The 21,410-nt window shown below is 35.7% G+C and overlaps 1 protein-coding gene across 9 annotated transcripts in view; it reads right to left on the minus strand.

The window, feature by feature from the left end:
• SUGCT (succinyl-CoA:glutarate-CoA transferase) overlaps positions 1 to 21,410 on the minus strand; it is a 325,562-nt gene that overhangs the window by 157,450 nt on the left and 146,702 nt on the right. The window lies entirely within an intron of this gene.

The following is a 21,410-nucleotide window of genomic DNA, read 5'->3' on the forward strand; positions in this document are numbered from 1 at the left end:
GACAGCTATTCCCTCAAAGAAAAACAAACAACAAAAAAACTCTCCTGGGAATTTAAGAGGCCTTCACACCAAGAAATCTGGAGCTTTTTTCTTCTCTACCGGAAATTTTATATTTAGTCATAATATGTATTATGCATACACAAGTGAACATGTAAGCATACATTTTAAAAATAACTGAGTTATGAAGTAATGCTCCTATTTTACAAGGGGAAAACTGTATTTTATAGAAGTTGCCCATATCTTCATAAGGAATAATATTATGTTCTGACTGCTCATGAATGGTAGTTAATATATGGAAAAATTAGAGTGAAAACTAAGAAGCTTTTGCCAATGCTACCACTTTACCAATATGAGCTAACTCTAGAATCCTGCTTAGCATTTAACTTACCTTTCATCCAACTCCAATACATAATTATTAACTACTACTTCTTCAATTAACATCTCATCCTAAAATTAACTGTAAGTTCCTGTGTTCACGAAAACCCATCCCCCTTTGGGGGTACACTGTTGAGTGATTTTTCCTAATGCCAAACAGCACATCACCATCAGAACCTGCAATATTCCCAGACAGATCTATGCTTAATCCATCAGATACTACAGTCCCCTAAATAGCATGAACTAATAATCTGCCCACATTCCTAAACTGGAAAATAAATACAGCAATCAAACCCCTGAAGAAAGGCAGAAGTAAGGAAAAAGATAGTCTAAAGATGAAAAGGGAGCAGGATGGAAATCAAATGGACACTAGACTATGATTCAGAATGAGGTACCACCTCTTCTTGACCCCCTAAAAGAGTGTTATAGATAAAAACAATGCACAGGCAGACGTGTGTTAGGATAAAGCCCTAGTTATCATTTATGCACTTAAAACTATTTAACTGTGAAGGCAAAAGGGAAAAAACAAAAATAGAACAAACAGGCCAACCCCCATGACATATTCTGATCTCTATGGATGAACAACGAACTGAATATTTCCATCTGGACAGGAGTGTCACCTCAGCACTATGTGATGTATTAGCCAGAAGCCAAGCACGGGTTTCTAGTTTCAGCCCAGCATTAGACAGTCAGCTCTTAGAGACACTGGTTTTCACAGGAAAGTAGGTTTCAAAATCTCAATTCAAATACAGCAGAAGAATAAAATAAAAAATAAAATCATTCGCTGCCTGGCAGTTTTCATAACATGCCCTCTCTCTTCATTGCCTTCATGACGTGAACTGAGAACACAGAATTCTCTACTGAATGGCTACATCCTTGACAGTTTTGATTCACTTCCAACCAGCAGAAAGTTATGCTGTAAAGTTGAGTGTAGATTGGGTATTTTTATTCCACAATCTTCCTTTCTGCCATTTTTTTCTGACTCAGTTTTACTTCAAGCTTCAGACACGAGAACATTTGAAAATAAATGGTAAAACCCAAACTGAAATTGCCATGATTTACTAAGTGAATGAATCTAAGTGATACTTCGCAAACTTTTACCTTACAGCAGTTTGACCACACACACACACACACACACACACACACACACACAGTCTGAAAAACCCTGTTCCTTCCCAGAATGAAAAAAAATGTAAGGAATATTCTCCTATAATACAGCAGATACCATTATTTCTTTTGCTGACTGCCACAAGCCTGATGTATAGCCAGTCCATTGTCCTAGTGTTTCTATTTCCTGGTAAGTTACCTGGGGATCCTGACACCTTACCTTTTCAGCAGAGCTTTGAGATACACAGATCTAAAGGATAGGACAAATACTGTTATAGAGAAGATTATTACATTTAAAAGATGCTTAAATCAGTTTCAAAACAGTGAAGTGGGAAATCATGAACAAATATTTGATAATAGAGAAAAAAGTGTTATACTGTGATTTACTTCAATTTTTTACTTAGAAATTTTGTATCCTCTACCTACCTATATTTTTGGTTATTTGTAGTACCTTTTGGCTTCTGGATATGTTTTCATATTAGAACTTTTGGAAAAAATACTTTTTGAGTTCACAACCATGACCAAGAAAAATGTTCTAAAGCTATTGAAAGTGTTTTGCATTACACCTTTAATTGCATTATGACATCATTTGCGTTCCTTTTGTGACTTTCTTTATATATGCTGTTTTAAATAGAAAGTAACAGATACAAAGTAACAGAAAGTAACAGATACATGGGGGGGGGGGAGGGGGAGGCTATGTGAATTGCCATAGCCAGTACTTGAATAAAAGACTACATACTTACATACTAAAAACTTTTCAACTGATGATGAGTTAAAACACATCAGATGCTCACTCCTCAGTAAGTCTCTCACATGCTCTGGGCCACAGTAAGCATGATGCAAACTTACAACTTTTGTGTCAGTGGGAAAGGTACATTACCTCACCTTTTCCATGCACTCATAAATAAATAAATAAATCTGTCAAAGCCTTCAGAGTGGAAAGTATACTGCTGGGCACAGCCCACCCATTCTGCTGTCTCCACCAACTGGAATACTATTCAATGGCATTAAACAGTATCAAAGACTTCTCTCCTGTTTTGAAACAATTTAATAAGTGTAATATGATTATCAACTAGACAAAGTAAAATGGGAGAAATACTGGTTATTTTCTGCATAACAAAAGCAATTAAAAAAACACAGAGGGAACTGCACCTTTTCAGACTTCTATGTAAAAGTATCCTGCTACAATAATATACTTTACTATAACGATTTACCTCATTTTTCATTTCTTCTTATCAAGAACAAGAATCTTAATGGCAACAAGTTTCTTAGGCTGAGAAGCATTTACCCTAAATCACAGAATCACAGAATAGTCTAGGTTGGAAGAGACCTCCAAGATCACCAAGTCCAACCTCTGACCTAACGCTAACAAATCTTCCACTAAACCATATCACTAAGCTCTACAAAGAGACGTCTTTTAAAGACCTCCAGGGATGGTGACACAACCACTTCCCTGGGCAGCCTATTCCAGTGACTAACAACCCGTTCAGTAAAGAAGTTCTTCCTAATATCCAACCTAAACCTCCCCTGGCACAACTTGAGTCCATTCCCCCTTGTCCTGTCACCAGGCACGTGGGAGAATAGACCAACCCCCACCTCGCTACAGCCTCCTTTCAGGTACCTGTAGGGTGCAATAAGGTCGCCCCTGAGACTCCTCTTCTCCAGGCTAAACAGTCCCAGCTCCCTCAGCCGCTCCTCGTAAGACTTGTTCTCCAGAGCATCTTTTCCAAGAAAACATCTTTTTTTCTGAAGTTCTCTCTCTCTTTTAATCTGTAACAATCTGGCCTGATTTTGAGAAGCAAAACTGACAGCTTCTGTCTATTTTAGCAAGGACTGAGGATGCATTTTGCTTACAGTTTCCTCAAATTCACTTTTTAGTTGTTCTAAAAAATGATCGCCCTTCCCATGTCTCTGAGAATTTGGTGCTTGACCCTTTCACAGATGCCACTAAACTTAACTCACCGTGGATATTTTGCTGAAGTCTATAAAATACATAGCTCTTCCAGACTAACTACAGCCTGAATCTTCTAAACTTTAGGAATGAATCTATTCCAAGAGATATTTCTATTGTTCATCGAGGACTGATAATAGCTCATGTCTTCTCCTGCCTTCTTTAACTAGTTGATCCTCTTCCCCAGTTTGCCCAGAGAGAGAGAATCATATCCCTGAACAGATACACTCAAGTGAAATGCTATACAGCCATAGAGGAGAACACGTGTGGCTTCCACACTACTCTTTCTGAAAAGCTAAGGCAAGATACTCTATATTTTTAATAGAAATAATATATAAAATAAGAAGTGGTAAATGTTGTTCTCAGGATGAACACAGGAGGAAAAAAAAAAAAAAAAAAGGAAACATAAAAAGTCATACGCAGCTTCCCCACAAAGATGCCTTATGACAGCTTTCACATTATCTATATCCATCCCAAAGTAGATTCTGCAATGGGTCCTGCAACTGACGCATCAAAAATTATGGCTCTGATTCAGGAAAGATTTAGACCATCACCATTCAGCTAAGCATTTAAGTATTTTAAGTAGATGCTGAAAATCCCGTTGAAGTTATGGACAAGCAAAAGCAATTTTATTGAACAGTCAATTGTTGACTTCAGTGAAGTTTATAAGGATACATTTATTTTTGAGAATTAACATCCTCCCTCATCTGAAAACAAGACCATGAATAACATACAAGACTGGGAATCAATGATGACAATACACCAAGTGTTAAAGGAAAAAGGAGAGATTTATCTTGATAATCTGCAAGACAACCTGCATAACTAACCACTGCCAAAAGTACCAGATGCACAACTTTGCATAAATGCAATAGAAATTGGAGAACCTTAAGGTAATGATGATTTCAGCTTTGGAAATGTGATACAGGGAATGCACATCCACTGTAAAGCTTTCACTGTAGCTGCAGGACAACTAAATATACCCTGTCTTTGCACTACGGTGGGCAAAAATCGTATCTGACCAGCGTGTAGTGGCTGAGTGATTTGTTAGATTACAGTTAGGAACTGATATATGTTATAATTTCTCCCTGAAGTTGAAACACAAATAGTAAAGGGTGTGTACATATTTAGTCCCCAGCTGTGGGACTGTACTATATAGGTCACCTATGGTATTATATAGGTCACCTATGTAACAGTGAATCATTATGCACATTACAGTGCACATGACTACATCACACTACATTGCAGCAGTGAAGTTTCACAAAGATCAATTTCAACTTTGTGAAGTGTTTGAGTGACCCTTCAGGAGGAATAAAGGACTTATGAGGGAAAAGGAAAGGCCACAGCAAAACCAGGCCCGTTACCTGGTTATGAATCTGTGCCTCTAAACTCCATCTAAAGGGGAAAAGAACTCTCAACATAAGTTTTCACCCCTGAAGGTTTTTGATATTGCAGCCTTGAACCTGCCCATTCCAGAAATGCCAGATTTAGCATGCCATTAAATCTGAAGAGGAAAGATCACAAGAGAGGAGAGGAAAACACTCTTCACCTAACCAAATTCACTGATACCTGGAAAATTGATTTCATCTTGGAAACCATCATTTAATTTTAATTCATGTGTGTTTCTAAGAAAAAAGAGAGAAAAAGAGGAAGTTAAATTTTAAACTATTTGATATGATGTGTACACACAAAGCTTTGAAAAACACAGGTCTGGTTCCTATCTGTTTTTTCCAATCACAGAGAAAAAAAAAAAAAAATCGTACGAAAATAATAAAACTGTAAGTAAATCCAGCTCCTTAATTTACTTATAGTGAAATCTGAAGCAGCTTGAGTGCTTGTCAAAGAAATTAAGCTTCCTTTCTTCAGTGACGTCCAAAATTCTGTGAATGAAATATTAGCATTCATCAATGTGGATTCTTCTCTTGCAAATATACTGCTCAGGAAGTACCTGGTTAGCAATTTGTGAGATCATATGTAGTGGTCTACACATTAAAAACAAATAAAATAAATGCCCGAGACAGATTACAGATGTAACAATACAGACATTAACAAGCCAAGAAGACAATGAAGGAGCCCTGTGTCCATTCACAGGCATTTTGTATCTCAATCTACATCCTTATCCATAGGTTAGATTCCGCTCATGGCGGCATCAGAACAGGAATGTCTTCAAATGGTCAGGTTTGAACAGGCTACCTCAGAAGCAAATCCAGTTGAAAAACTTAAGGAAGAACACTTTTCTAGAAAAGCTGTATTTTACATTCTGTTTCATACCTGGTCTATGTAAAATGAGGTCAAGGCACAAACAAGCACTGCTTTCTCCATTGGTTTTTATCTCATGAATGCTGCAATGCCAAGTATGACTAATTTAGCTGAAAACAGAGAAAGTGGAAATAACACCCAGGCCTCTGCTCTAATGCACAACTGGAACCCAGCAACAAGGAACACAGAATATGGGTGGTACTCCTCTGCTTTGCTGCTCTGCCACCAGAAAGCTCTGTGCACAGCAGCAGGAAGGCTGCCAGAAGGCTAAGGGAGAAAGCAGGCTGAATTTCTGCCAGCTAACAAATCTATCCTTTTATGCTAATTGTCCTAAGAGGGAAGCAGATGAGGTGCCAACAGAAGAGCCCTTGGTGCCTTCCTGATTCAGTGGGACAAAACAGCTCCTACAAAGTGGTTCTGGAGACTACCAATGGACACATCCCTCTGCTTCCATTCTCCATATTCTTGCTCCATGTTACTAGTCCAGTCAAGGCTGGTCCCTGATGTTGTACACTGGTACAGCACATGGCAAGGGGTGGAGGCTTCATTTCTTTCCATTAATGTAGCTCTTAGAGTTCATAAAATCCCAACACCTTTGCAAGAAATTTTACTGTGGCTGTTCTATACCAATTACATGCCACAAATGTTAAGCTTTGAACTTTGCTGTCAGGGGAAAAAAAGTTGTTTTTTTTTTTTTTAAAAAAAAAATATTTTAAAACCAGCTGCATTTTCCAATTCTTCTACCAACCAACACGTTCTGTAAGCCTGGCCACGTTACAGCGGTCTTCATGTTACACTCACTGGGAATATGCCTAAGCATACATATGTACATGCATGTTTAAATGCATACACACACACCAAAGCTATAATACATGTGTAAATTTCATTCTTGTATTTACTCATTTGCTGTAAGCACCATTCCTAATGGAAAATAGACCATGTCTCCTTTTCAAGGGAATGATTAGGACCACATGTTTCACTGACTGTTATGTTGAAGACTTTGACGATATTTTCGAAACCAAATTACTAACAGCATACTAAACTTATTTCCCTGGTGAAAACCACTGGCTACTAACTTAGTGAATATGAATACATTTGTCCCTAAATATGCAGGTAATCATCATATAAAGCCAGAGGCCTAAAATGAGTATGTATGGGGCAGAAGAAACCAAGGTTCATATGCAATAGCAACATATTCTATAACCAAATGACATTGTTTATCTGAGAAACCCAGTATTACATCAGTTTTCCTAAAGAGAATATAAACAGCACATTTTTGAAGAAATGGTTACTTAATGTGCAACTTGTCACCACTATCAACTTTAACATAATAAAATACATGTGGAAAATCCCTTGAAGCAAACCTTCTGCAAAGCAGATTCTTCTCCAGTCTGGGTCAGAGGGTGTGTATGTCTATGAAGGAAATGCTATCTCTCTGGCTTTCACACACCCACTCACTGTAGGTCATGCAGCAGAGCTCACTGTTGTGATGTGTCTGCTGTATGCGTGGCATCAGCTCCTTGAGGTAAATAAATTACTGTTGTTTCTTGGGGAGCATCTGTGCCTTGTAAAGAAAACCAGCAAATCGCACTTCAGCATATTGAATAGCAGAACTCATTGAAATTTCAACCCAGGATCTCAGAAGTACTTTGCAGACAATGACTAAAGCATGTTTCAGCAAGGTAAATATTACTATCCATATTTTGTAAATATGGAAACCACAGCACAACCTAGCTGAATAATTTAACCAAAGTCACTCCAAAGGCCTATGGGAAGTGACAAGTGTTATAATCAAGACCTGGAGCCTCTAATTTTGGGACCATCAGACTTCTACAATTAAGTCTGGATGAATGTTTGCACAACCTGATCTTGCAAGGTGCCAAGCGTCTCCTGGCCAGATATGAAGCTCCTCATTTCTCTTGGACTCTATGATCAGTACTGCTCACATGCCAAGGGCAGGCAAGTAGGACAGTTTGCTCCAAATTCTATTTTATGAGGTTAAAGGAAATTTTACAGTAAGTGGATCACAGTACCTTTGCCTTTTGCAGTAGACTAGAACTAGATAATTCCTGTGCAGCACCCTGCAGAACCACTCTTACATTAACCACATTTTTTTTTAAAAGTAAGCAAACCTCAGTGCAGCCTGATAAACACTCAGGCATAGCTGTTGAGAAGATTTTGACAACACAACTTTTATACTATAGCTTTGTCCTATAAGCAAAGGTTGATAAAATTTTACAAATTCTGAGATGCAGAAGTCATAAATATTAATTACAAGGCAACCGTGCAACCTGATTTCTTTTAATTTCATACCCTTAAGGCTAAATGAAAAAAAATCCATCTTTAAGCCATTCTAGTATATTCTCTCACAGTATCATAAATTTTGAAGCTGTTCAAATTATTGTGCCCATCTAACTGTTCTCAAAGTTTGTGTCAGAACTAATATAAACTGTACCACTTCTTCAATCAAAAAAAGATATAGCTGAAAATACTAAGTGGCAAAGAAAATAGATGAGGAGCTATACAGATACACAAACTTGCCATTTACATGTGGCAAATAAGTTATTTAATGCCATTAAAGAATTGTTTTTGCAGTCTGAGTTGATAACTCTTTTCATTATGCAACAGAGTCTATCTCAAAACTGCTGACAAAAGAGTTATTGGTGAGTAGCAGTAATGGGTTAATAAAAGATGGTATGCTATTAGATAAACCTTTTACAGGTTTGCATCTGAAAGTCATAACATAACCTTTTATTTCATGTGTCACTGGAACAGGTTTTCAAGGCAGAGTTCTTGAAACTGCAAGATGTTAAACAGATGTACTGTACAGCCTTCCAGATTTAAATCATGAGAACTGCATTTGCAGCCTGTGTGTTGTATCCCCATTTTTTCTCCCCTTATCAGCTTTGGATACTTTAAATAAAACCGTCTGTTTTATGCACTTTTTTATTTTATGTAACGGACCCTAAAAGACACTTTTTTTTCCCATGTCCTCTGCTCTCTTTTCTTTTTTAATTTAGACTAGAAAAGGTTATTCAAAATACAACCTTTAGGAAGGGAAATCTCTCCCTTTTTCCTTATTGTACAGGTGCTGGCAACCCAAACCAATTTGTTAATGTAAAAAAGTCTGTAGGAATAGGCAGGAAAGACAGCTGAAAGAAGAAATAAATAAAAACAGACCTGCTGAAAATTAAGATTGAACATGCCGCTAAACTACTTAAATATTGATAGTCCCCTACCTTTTCAGTTTCAACTGTTACTTGCACTCTGACAAAACTCTGCTTAGAAATGTTTGCATAGTCATGCATTTAGCTTTTCTGCCTAGTCAAATGCCATCATTTGTGTCCTTTGGCACAATTAACACAACCATACTTTAAATATATTGTTAGAATCAGAGTCATTTTGTTCAGCAGGTAGCTCTTGAAGTCTTTCAATCCAAATTCTTTGTAAAGCAGGGCCAACTTTAAAGTCAGGTGAGGCTTTAAGTTCATTCATTTATTGACCATCTCCTGAGGATGGAGATTTCACAGGTTCTCTAATCCAAAACCTGATCATCCCCACTGATTTCTTTCTTCCTCGTTTGTAATCAGAATTTCCCTTGCTGCAATTTGTTCATCATCTCTCCTCCTGTCAACATGCACTTTTGATGCTGCAACTATACTATTTCAATGCAGCATGGAATTAGTATTTCTCACAATGACACACTGTTTCTCATGGTCAGTTTGTAGTCCACAAGGATCATCAGGTCTTCATCTACAAAGCTGGTTTCTACCCTGTCAATCTCTAATCTGTTTTGTAGAATGGCAGTCATTCCCTCCAACTACTCTCCCCAGTTTGGTGCCATGTGCAAACTCACTGAGGTTCACTCCATCATATTCTCCAGGTTATTAATTAAGTGGTTAAACACTATTAGCCCCATCGTGGACTTGAGGAAAACAAGACTATTGTATATTCCATAGGGTATATAAAGGCTGAATACACAAACTGTACTGCATATTCCATGCAACACTGCATGAAATAAATGAAGTTTTCAATTAGTAAAAAATAATTCACTAAATTGTACAAATAATTTTGTGGTAGTCAGCACAGTACAACAGCTAGAACTCACACTATACCATAGTAGCATTTATTTACATTTTTTCGCATCGATGTGTATCTTTTAATTGACATTGCTCATATTGCCCCACAGTATTCAGAGAATATGCATACAAAGAAACATGGCACATAAAAGAATGGAGGAAACACATTCCCTGATCTAAGGAATTTAAAATACATCTCAAGAAAATATGTTAAACTAAGATTGCGTATCAGTCATCACACCAAAGAATTGAATGAATACATCAAGATATTAAAACCAAAATTATTTCCCCACCTCCCAAAAGAGAAAGACCCATATAATTTTCATGGTGAGAAGCAGGAATAGGAACTGACTTTTCCAGCAGAGGACAAGAAAGATTAGATATACATGGATGAACATCATAGCATCCAATCCCGAAAGAATGCAGAACAGTACCACCATCAAAAATTAGACCGATCAGAATTAGTGGTCAGGGAAAAAAAATATATACATACATATATTTGTCCTCAATATGAACAGGAAGAACAGATCTTGTTTAGAATTCATGAGATGTTTGAACTAAACCAAAGACAAACATTCATAGATCCCTTCTTTGAACTACTACTAGACTTATTCCATAGATGCTCTCCTTGCTCTGCTTTTCCAGAGTAGCCAGTGGAGGGTATCATGCAGTTTTCAGCTTTTCGGTGTGCAGTTCATTAGATCAGAAAAAGGAATGACTTGAATTAATTTAACCTCACGACTGATATCATTCCTCTTTTGGGGGACCATATAGAATTTAATAGCATAATAATCAATCTTAATAGTATCATAGGCTTAATAGCTTATCATAGTTATTACACTGATCATGTTTCTGAGTGGGGGGAAGCATTTCTTCATATCTCTCTTCTGATCTGGGATACAGCATATCTAACAGAAAATAGTTAATGGTCTCTTTAATATTTTGTTCACCTTTAAGCTTTTGACAACATTTAAAACTAGTTAGTGAATTTAATACAAATAGCAAATCATTTCATTTGTACTAGAACCACTCTTCTTATGAAGAATTCACCAGAGAAGCCCAATTCTGTATAGTATAATTGTCTTATTAAAAATAATAAGGCCTAAGAGAATACCAAAAAAAAAAAAATCTCTACTACTTTCAAGCCATATTTTCCCTGTCAGAAGAAAGTCAGAAAGGACCATACATTTGTTCAAGGAAGTAGTGAAGAAATGTTTATCTGTTGAATATTTCTTTGCTAGGAAGGATTCATGACAGTATGAAGCTATTATACACATGAGGAAAAATGCTTTGCTTTAGTAACAGAAAACATTGTTAGATCAGCAAATGTACTTAGTATTTTGCTTTCCTGAGAGGTGCTGCGGTGACTCGAAGGCAGGGTAGTAAGTTGAACAGGGAAGAATTTTGTCATTCGGATGAAACGAGTAAAACATGCAGCCACTAAACAGAGAAAACAATGGGTATTACCAACTACAGTGATCTCCCTGTTCTTATTTTTGTCACTCTGTAGCTTTTTAGGGGATTTTGAATAAGTGCCAAAGTTAGAGGCAAAACAGCAAGAATATAAAAACTTCATTTAACATAAAGAAGAATAAGGTGATAGAAGTTTTCTAAGCAAGAACAAGTTTCATATTATCTTTCATCCCGTCATACTTTCAAATACAGCTAAATCAAGCTGCAGTCTATTTTATATGCAATTTTAGCCTCTTCCAGAACATCAGTCAAACATGATGTGTTTTTTTTTTTACTAATTAACCACATACAGCAAGCAGGCAGACTCCTCTGCAGCAAGACTATGGTCTATAATTGGTGAAATAATTCTTAGTTCTACTTTCTACACATAAATTTCAAACATGTAATTGCTATGTGTAGATTTTACAATTTTACACATTTATTCATTCCCACATATAATGTGCACAAAATGCAGTAAAAATGTTCCTGACAACAGATAAAAAAAAAAAAAAAAAAATTGTTTTCAAAACATAAAATAGATTTTTGAGTTCTCAGTTATCTGTTTTCACCTACTAAGTAGTCAAGGCTGAGTAATTAGCACTAAGCTCACCATGCCCTCTCCAAAAAAACAGTGACCTCTATAAATGGATTGGTGATCTAATGTAAAAGACTCATGTCAAAGTATATTTCTACCCACCCAAAGGCTGTTCTACATACTGGTTCCTTCATCAGAGAAAAAAAAGGCAAAAAAGAAAAAAAATGCTGTGAATTAACAAACCAATTCCATAGCCATCAGTAGAGCAGTTACACTGCTTTATCTCTAATATACTTTTTCTTTTTAACGTTCACATCATTTGGATAACAATATTTTGTATTAATCTGTAATCAAGGGGATAGCTGAAGACAAACTCTATTCATACATAAACAAGTACTGAGTTGCAATCACACCCATCAATTTACTAACTTCTGAGATTATTCAGATAGTCAGCTAGAGACAGCTACTTCAGCTAGAATAGCAGCACTGGGTTCTTGATTTGACACAGATCAAACTGATGCAAAGGCAACAATCTCAAAGAAAGTACACCTGCAATATGACGAGCGCATCTGTCTTTCCTTTTGAAGCAGCTGAAAGCTTATAGCCACACAATCTAGTATGTTCAAAACAACAACAACAAAAATCTTAAATGAATTCAAGCCAAGAAGCTTGAAAAAGTACTTTGTATTGTGAAATGACTAACACTTCTTTCTACACCCTTTCCTTGATGACTTGTAAAGATATAAACTATCTCCACCTGCTTTTGTTTCATGTTTATTTTCCATCAGTCATATAAAAAGAGAAGTAAAATGTATACAGAGAGTGAACTTGTTTGCATTTTGCTCTAAAATAAGAAAATGACTGAATTGAAGAGTGTTCTGTAATAGCAAATATGTCACAAGGAACCTATAATTCGCTGTTATTTTTATAACTCTACTAGTCATATATGATAGAGATAGATATTTACTTAATTAACAGTTGCAGTGGTTTTTCTGTGCCTTTAATTTCATATGGAATAGCAGTTTGTGTAATATTTTAGCTTTTTCCTGTGAGCACGTCCTCAAATCTAAAAAGACAAAAGGTATGATATTTGAATTTCCAAACATTTTGACATTTTACCACAGAGATACTGAATGTCTCTTTTCTAAATGAATAAATAAATAATATATATATTTTTTTAATTGATGCTAGTTATAGCAGCATATTTACTGGTTGACAGAATACGACAGAAAAAAAGGCAATTAAAAAAAATCATTCTATATTAAGGATATATCTTCTGTGTTTCAAAACACATGATTTACAATACCCTCAAGTACATATTCCTATTAAAGGCATGTTCTTACATCCTCAGGCCAGGAAGTTAATGCACTGAAAAACGCAGCAAGTTGTTACGATCAATAGGAATTGCCCTGCAAATTCTCACTCCTTTCAAGTATGTTGGTTTAGGATAAAGAATAAAGCGTAATGGAATACTGCATCAATATAACTTAAGTTTCCAATAATAAACAGCATGAAATAGGATAACTTATGCATAAATACTACATACAGAAAATTCATAATGTATGGAGCATGAAACTCAAGTTCCAGATTTAATGTTAGATTCACAAGGGAAATGTTAAAAACAAAGAATCATCAGCTTCAAAAAACATATAAAAATGAAAAACAATGCCATACTAGCATTAAAGCATCCGCCTACTGCATGCTTCCAGCTTCCTTTTCTTCTGCTAGTACTTTTCAGTAGTAAGAGACATATAAGAAATATATATATATATATATATAATTTGCTACTGCAGTTCTTAACTAGAACAAATAACGTAGCCCAAAACAGATGAAGAAAGTCATCAACAGATAGCCGATTCCTACAATAAAACATACATTAAAGGTCAGATAGCAAACCTGTATGGCAAACTGTGGGATGTAACAGATTCCTTTATCAAAACCATGTGTTTGATGAATCTGGTACAAACAAGAAGTCAGGTTTACCTGCTGGCAGCATCAAGACAAATGAGTAGAATAATATCATAACTTCAGAAACCGAAAGATGCTGTCTCAATGATGCTTCTTCCCAGTTCCCTGTACAAAGTAGCCTCTAATTGCAAGGGAGCATCATGACAAAAGTTCGGGATTTTTTTTATTTTTATTTTTTGCACACTCCAGTTGTCAAATATTATTCTCTTCTGATTTCATGAATTCTCATGGGTAGGTGGAAGGAGGAGGAGATTTGGGTTTGTTTTTTGTTGTTGTTATTTTTTCCACAAAATCTGTTATTACAGAATTTAAACATCAAAGTTTCTCTAAAATTCAAAGTCTGTATCTTGATGATTGGAAGAGAGAATTCAGCTGTTTTAGATAAATGTATAGCCTTCAGCATAACAGGGGAAGACTAGAGAAAACCTAACTTTTCCTTCCCCTAATTTGTGACCCTGTGGAAATATAGTAGTAGAAATAAAAATAAGATATGCAGATGCTAAATGGTTTTTCTGATCCTGTCCACTCTGGATGTGAATTGAGGACTGTGGGAAAAGGTACTTCAGTTGCTTGCACCATGTCAGGGGAGCATCTGACTAACGTGGCAAAATCTTCTCTCCAAAGTTCAGCTTGTGGAAACACCAACTCTCAAACCTGTGGAGGTTGATAGGAGACACAGACTGATTTTTGAAATTCCCACCTATATTTGACAGCCTCAATTTCCAACACATAGTGTTCATAATGGATTAAATGCTTCAGGGGAAGCAGTATCCCTCACAGCTCTATGACCACTCTATGACCAAGGGCATGGAGAGCTTTAGAGGAATTTTAAAACATTTTTGGAAACTAACACATGCAGTTCTTGATTACAAAGCTGAAAATAGAATTCAAAAAGGAGAAAAGTACAAAAAAATCTGAAGTTTGAGATCCCTAAAGCATATTGAGTGACAGAATATGTGCATACAAATACACCTCTTGAATACTTGTTCTCAAATATAAATATGGCAAATAAATTATCTCAAGCACTTCATCAGTGTTTGGCAATGACTTTATAGTCTTTTTGCTATAGTTGGTGGGTTTGTATTGTTATTTTCATTGTCTTTTTTAAAAAAGTACTCTTTCTCTAATCGAAATAACCATCCTTCCTGAATCATACGTGAAGAAAGTATGCCTATTGCCCTATAGGGATGCTAAAAAAGAGTAATAGTTTAGATGATACACTTGAATTTTAAAGCTCGTTGTCCAAACTATCTTTGTGACCAAAGACTTGGTTAGCTTTAGAAGATTGGAGAGGTCCTCCATAGTTCTCAGTTTTCTTAAAATCCTTTTGGGGTAGTTCACATCTAGACTGTCAAGGAAGTAAAATCATCTTTTACAGGTGAGTTTTCATGTGCACTTTTGTCTTGAGAAACCCTATGCAGAGGTTTAATTTCAGCATCAGGTTTATCTCACTGTATTATGGGGGCTCAGCTGAACACTGTCTGGAACCTAGAAGAAATACTCTCACACCTAGGACTGACAAGGTGTATTATGGAACTGCCTTCCTTCTGCCACCTTGCTAATTTGTCACCATGCTAAGAAGCTTCTAAGAGGCTGCAAAGGATCGTCTTGGAAATACCCAATTCTTCAGGCTAGTCAGAAAAGGAAAAGTAGCCATTAAATTGTAATGTGGGATTTAACATCAATGTTTATATCATGGATATTGAAATAATAGAGACAAACTTCCGGTTTTATTTTTGTTTGTTTTGCTTTCTAAAGAGTCTATTTACCACTTGTTCTTAGAAATTAAATTGGAATGCACAGTGTAAATATTGTATGCTTGGCATCTCAATTTATTCTTGTGACTTTCTCATGCCATTCCTAAACTTGGCTCAAAACTCCTGAAGTATCGTTCTCTTTGTCCACCTCATGTGACTCAGGATCTCCACATTTAGTACTATCATTAATCATCTTCAAGCACTATTTTCACATTGAGGTGACTCTTCCCTTAGAAGAATGTTTATTTTAATAGGCCATTACACACATGCACAAGAATATAAATACATTTTCCTCTCATGTGAGCTATGATGTATTTCAGATGTCATTCTAGACAACTAAAATTCAATTGAGTTATCCCAAAGGCCTTTTTGTAAACCTGATCAAGATTTGGCACTCATTTTTTATTTTTTATTTTTTTAGGTAACAACATACCTAGATTATTTTTCAGAACTCAAAAAAGTTCTGAGGAACAACCAAGATCACCAAAAATATTAATCAAGATTTATATGTGATTCAAAAGAAGTATTACCCCTAAAACATATACTACAAAATTATACAACTTGATATTTAAATTGCTATAATTAAATGCTACAGTTGCTAAGTAGCCAATTGAAATTGCATGGAGAAAATTTCAACATGTGGCTGGATGCTCTGAGTGTTGACATCCAAATGCTGTAGCCAGATTTAAGCTTAGGATGAGTTCTTAAAAACAATGGTAATAATGCTCCTGGCCTCAGCAACCATGCACAGTGAAGAAATATTGCCTGCTTCTTTACAAACTGTCTACTTGAATCATCATAGAAACCTACACGAAACCAGTCAGGGATGAGAAGGAAAACAGCAATGACAGAGAAAGCTTGCCTGATTAATCAGTGTCTTTTTGTGGTGGTTAGAAATCTAAGTCTTTGAATATCCACTCCTACTCAGCCTACATACTTGCCTTTTCATGGCTCAAATATTCCTCTTTGTCAGCAAGAAACATAAAACAGTATATATTTTAAAAATGTTACTGTGCAAGTACAATGCAAAGTGAACATGTCAGTATCTCATCTGCAAGGGGCGGGGGGAGGGGGCGGGGGGTAAGGAATACGCTTTCTGAAGTGAGTGAGTCTCCAAGATGAACTTAGGCTGATGAGAGGTGGAAATCTCATAATTTCAGGATGACAGGAAAAGGTCATGGCTTGAGCTAAGATTTTTGAATTGAACTGAGCACTCTGAGAAAGCAGTTGAAGATCAAGTGATAACTAAAGCCTGATCTCCACAGTTTAGTTTCTGCAATTCCTTTTTATTTTCTTCCTTGCTGGAATACAGATATCATCATCAGAATCTCTCAAATGGTAGCAGCTACAAAAGCACAAGGTACCAAATAATTATTCTCCAGAATATCACTGATACTTTTATGCCTACAAAACATAATTTGCACTACAAGGATGTGCCATGCTAGTTATATTGATTGCAAACCAATCTATTTGAAAGTGAACAAGCCCAATCACAAAACCTACCCTTCATGGTCTCTGAGAAAGAAAGAAAAATCCACATTATCTTCATATGAAGTCCAAAGAGACAGGGTAGCAATTAGTTTTCAAAACATAAAAATACAATAAGAAGCTTAAAAAGTAACCCTTTGCTGGAAGCAGTTATATACTGAAGCACATCTAAACTTCAGTCTGAAATACCAGTGTTTATTATGGCCCCTAGTATATGTTTTCCCAAATAAGCAGACACATCTACTTAGAAAAAAATATTTTGAAGGAAAAATTAGAAAAAAAGAAAAAAAAGAAAAAAAAAGAAAAAAAAAATTAAAAAAAGTTATCTTGCTTGACTGTCCATGGTCTTGTTATTCAGTAAACCAACAGACAATATAGATACAATTTACAGACTACGGGGAAAGTAAAGAAGATCCATGCTTAACTGGCCACTATTTTGCAACCATGATTCAGCAAATGCTCAGATGAAGAAAGCTTCTACACAATTTACTGAGTCAATTGGGCTTCAGCAGACGAACTCTCTGTTCAGGCTGCAAGACTTGAAGGAAAAGGCAAAAAAAGACATTTCCCCCCAGCCCCAAACACGTAACAGACTTGATAGTCATCAAACTTTGGATAAATGCAACAACTTGCTTAATTAAAAACTCTTTTGACCTTCAATTTACACAGCTTATATGAATAAAAGTTCATGTTCTGTAAAGGATTTCTAAGAAGTTACACTTTACCTAGCTCAGTATACTAAACTACACACAGCTAAAGACGGATGGCTCTATCCTGACCATACTCCAGTAGAGCAAAGTCCCAAATACAGATTGAAACCAACTGACATCAATGACCTGCAAGATTGGGAAAACAGCATGTAACTCCTGCAGGGACAGAAACTACCCCAGGAGTTTTGGTGGCAAGGCTGTAACACATATTATGGATTCCTAACCATGAAAACTAACAAAAGACTTTAAGGCTTAAAAAAATTGTTCTTCTCTTCGCTGCAAAACCTGAACATGGCTTTTTGACCAGTCTCCTTCTAGAAGGGTGTTCCCAAAAAGGCTAGGTGACCCTTACCACCTTTAAATGTCATTGACTGAAATGTTTTTAAGCACAACTTTTTTTTGTTGTTGTTTTTTTTTTTTTTTTTTTTTTTTAATGAGAATGGAACACTAATAAGATGCTTTTGAGATTTTTTTTCCACTACTGAGAAATATTTGTACAACTCTTACCTTGATGGAAGCTTGTACTACTTGTATATGCATAAGACATAAAATAATTCACATATATATGCACATTTGAAAAGTAATTAGAAGAGAACATTCAAAATGCTTCTATTGAGCATCATCTGCTTGCTAACACTGAAAAATAAAATACAAGATGAGCCTGAAGCTCATACCCAGATGACCTTTCTGTTAAGCTCTTTCCTCCTTCAGTGAAGCAAATGGTATTCAAAATAATTCCTATTTCTCATAAGTAAGGTGTAGTTGCAAGCCTTACTGCTATATTTATCACACAAATCACACACACACAAATAATTTCCCACAGGGTTATTTCTCTGGTGCTCTCATCATAGAAGCTATACTTTTCAGAAGCATAACTGTTTCATCTTTAAAATACTGCTTTTAGATGAGTCCCAGTTTCATGGCTAAGGAACAAAAGTACTGGGAAATCTAAGGATAAAACTGCTGCATTAGGATTTTTAGCTTTTTCAAAAATATTACTTTTGAAGTGACCAAAACATATTTTCAACAGTTTCATTCAGATCCATGAGAACAATTGATGCTGTATATGTACCATACAGTGTCACAAGGAACACAATCAAAATAATGATAAGCAGCAGCAGCACATATTTAGTGAGCAGTTTTTAACACTTTGATTAAAAGGACTTTCTCATAATCATGTGTGAACTGTGTGTCAGATGCAGGAAAAGATTCTTGTCTGACATTCAACTTCTATAAAAATGAAGCCTAAAACTTTTATCTAGTGTACTTAAACAATTTCTAGTCTGGATCTTAAGCAAATCTGACAGCTTTCAGCTCACAAAATACACAAAGGACTGGAATATGTGGTAACAGGTGAAAGCTCATCTTTTGCATGCACTGTCTAGGGACTCCATTGCTCGTTATTCGTAGCCAGCATCTCTTCCACAGCCTTAAAAAAAAAAAAAAAAAAAAAAAAAAAAAAAAAAAAGGGACAGCAAAAAAAGAGCTCATTCATGACACTGCAGTCACCTTTCTGCCCAGGCCAATTTGTGGAAGAACTAGTTAACATGTTCTCTAGGAAGGGGCAGCAGAGCTCTAAGCAAAATAAATAAAGTTTACAGATGTCTGTAAACTTGTTCTCAAAATATTTTATCTAAAATGTTTCCAAATACAGTTCACAAGTAGGCAGACAACCAGTACTGGAAATTATAGATCAAATTATTAAATTCTGCAAAGTTATAAGCAACTGAAAATAAAATCTTAGAGTAGAAAATGCTGAGCTTCCTTCTTTATCTTTCTTACCTAGACAGTATATGTGTATTACATGTATGTACAAACCAAAGCCTATCATTAATATAAACATAACCATATACTTTTATTTAGAAACCCAACATATTTCAAGGTGTCTCCAGCATAAGCATTCTACTATTTGTTGTAAGACAAGCAGGCCAGATAAAGATATGGCATAGCATTGGACCACATTTCACCACAGTCAAAATTTAAACACTTCTATTACAATATTCCTCACATGAAAATACAAGTCATGTCTCATTTCAAGCCCTTTTTGTAACATCTGGATATCAAGCTATCTCATAATTTATATAAAGCCTGCACAATTGTGCATATGTGGGAATCACAAACTACAAAGAGCATTAGAACTAGATTTTCCATTTCACTTCTTCAAACTGTATTCCATTCCTTAATGCTTTTAATGCTTTCCACTTCAGAACAGCATCAACTTCCCTAAACTTCACACAGACCAAAAAGCCTAAAAACATATGCAATTTAGTACAAAAGAGCTACTTTTGACAAAATTAAAGGTCAGGGTGTTTTTTTGTTTGTTTGTTGTTTTTTTTTTTCCATTGCATAAAATTTAAAAAAATGAAGTTAAAAAGTTGGCTTGAAACACCAAGACAAAGCTAGGCAGTACACACTTTCGACTTAGCAAAACAAGCAAGAATAGAGCTCCAATTCTGCTTCAGGACAGAATTTAATTGTAGACACCTTTGTGGAGATGTTTCACTTTCAATGAATTGGCATTTTTAAATGGAAAAAAAAACATTCAATTGGAAATTTTCAAACCAGTTTTAGTACTTAATAGACACATGTAAAATTTAATTATTCTCTTTCTCTTGTCTGTTAGGAATTACTTCCAGACACATTGTAATACATCGGGCCTTCTTCAACTGCTTTTCAGTTGCAGAAACCTCTGTATGTAAAATGAAAAAAGAAAAAAAAATCCCCGCAGTGTTATGGAAATTAATATAATCACATTTGACTTGGGACAGCCGTCAGTGGGCCACAAAATCTCTTTCAACAAAGAATAACAATTAAAGACATGGTCCATAAAATCTGTCACCATATTTGGGAGGGAGTGAAGGGGAACAAAAAACAATCACAAAACCATCAACAGACATGCATAGGATTCTTACCAAAAAGTATCATGACATCACTATATGTTTTTCTGTTCTACGTGTTCACAACATTGATTGTAGAAACTTTAACAGATGCTACGAATTTTTTGCCAGAATGCATTCAAGCCATTTTGAAATTACTTCGAAAATAAGAGATGATCGGGAGGTTAATAAAAAACTACAAGTTTTCTAAGTTTCCACAAATAATAAACGTCAGATAAATTCCAGCTATCAAGTATTTCAGTACTTCAGTTTTCTGGTAGTTTGTCAGTTTTTTTTTTTTTTTTTTTTTTTCTTCCTGAGGCATAGTCAGAGAAATGGCTGAAGGAACTGTAATGGCCTTCTGGGACAGGAAAACTAAGGTTTCTGTAAAAAATGTTAAATTAATTTTTATAGTGATGCAAAGTCAGGGAAGAGTTGTTAAGGGATGGCCTCTTGCCACAGGGTGGAGTTTTGTTTTGGTATACTTTTAGAGTCTGCAGGTGTTTGGCAGGAGCTGAAATCAGGGCCAGCTGTGATATTTCAGCTCCGATATTTCCCTCCCCATATTTCTCAGAAGTGATGCATCAGGGTGATGTCTTACACCTGATGTACTCAACTTGTGTGGTATGACTGTAACTGCTTTGAGAAGAGGAAAAAAGTACCACTGTGTGGCTCATTTTTATTTTCAGCAAAGCAGCATTGATATAGTAATATTCATCAACACTGATTTAGTCTGGTAAAACATTAGCTAAGAAACTGCTTATAATATTTTTGGGTCGCTCTGTTACTTATAATATACGTCAGTCATTTGAAGTAATGACATTGTATAAGGACTGTAAAAAAAAAATTATATTGC

Source organism: Oxyura jamaicensis, chromosome 2 (genome assembly GCF_011077185.1).
Source record: "Oxyura jamaicensis isolate SHBP4307 breed ruddy duck chromosome 2, BPBGC_Ojam_1.0, whole genome shotgun sequence".
NCBI lineage: Eukaryota > Metazoa > Chordata > Aves > Anseriformes > Anatidae > Oxyura > Oxyura jamaicensis.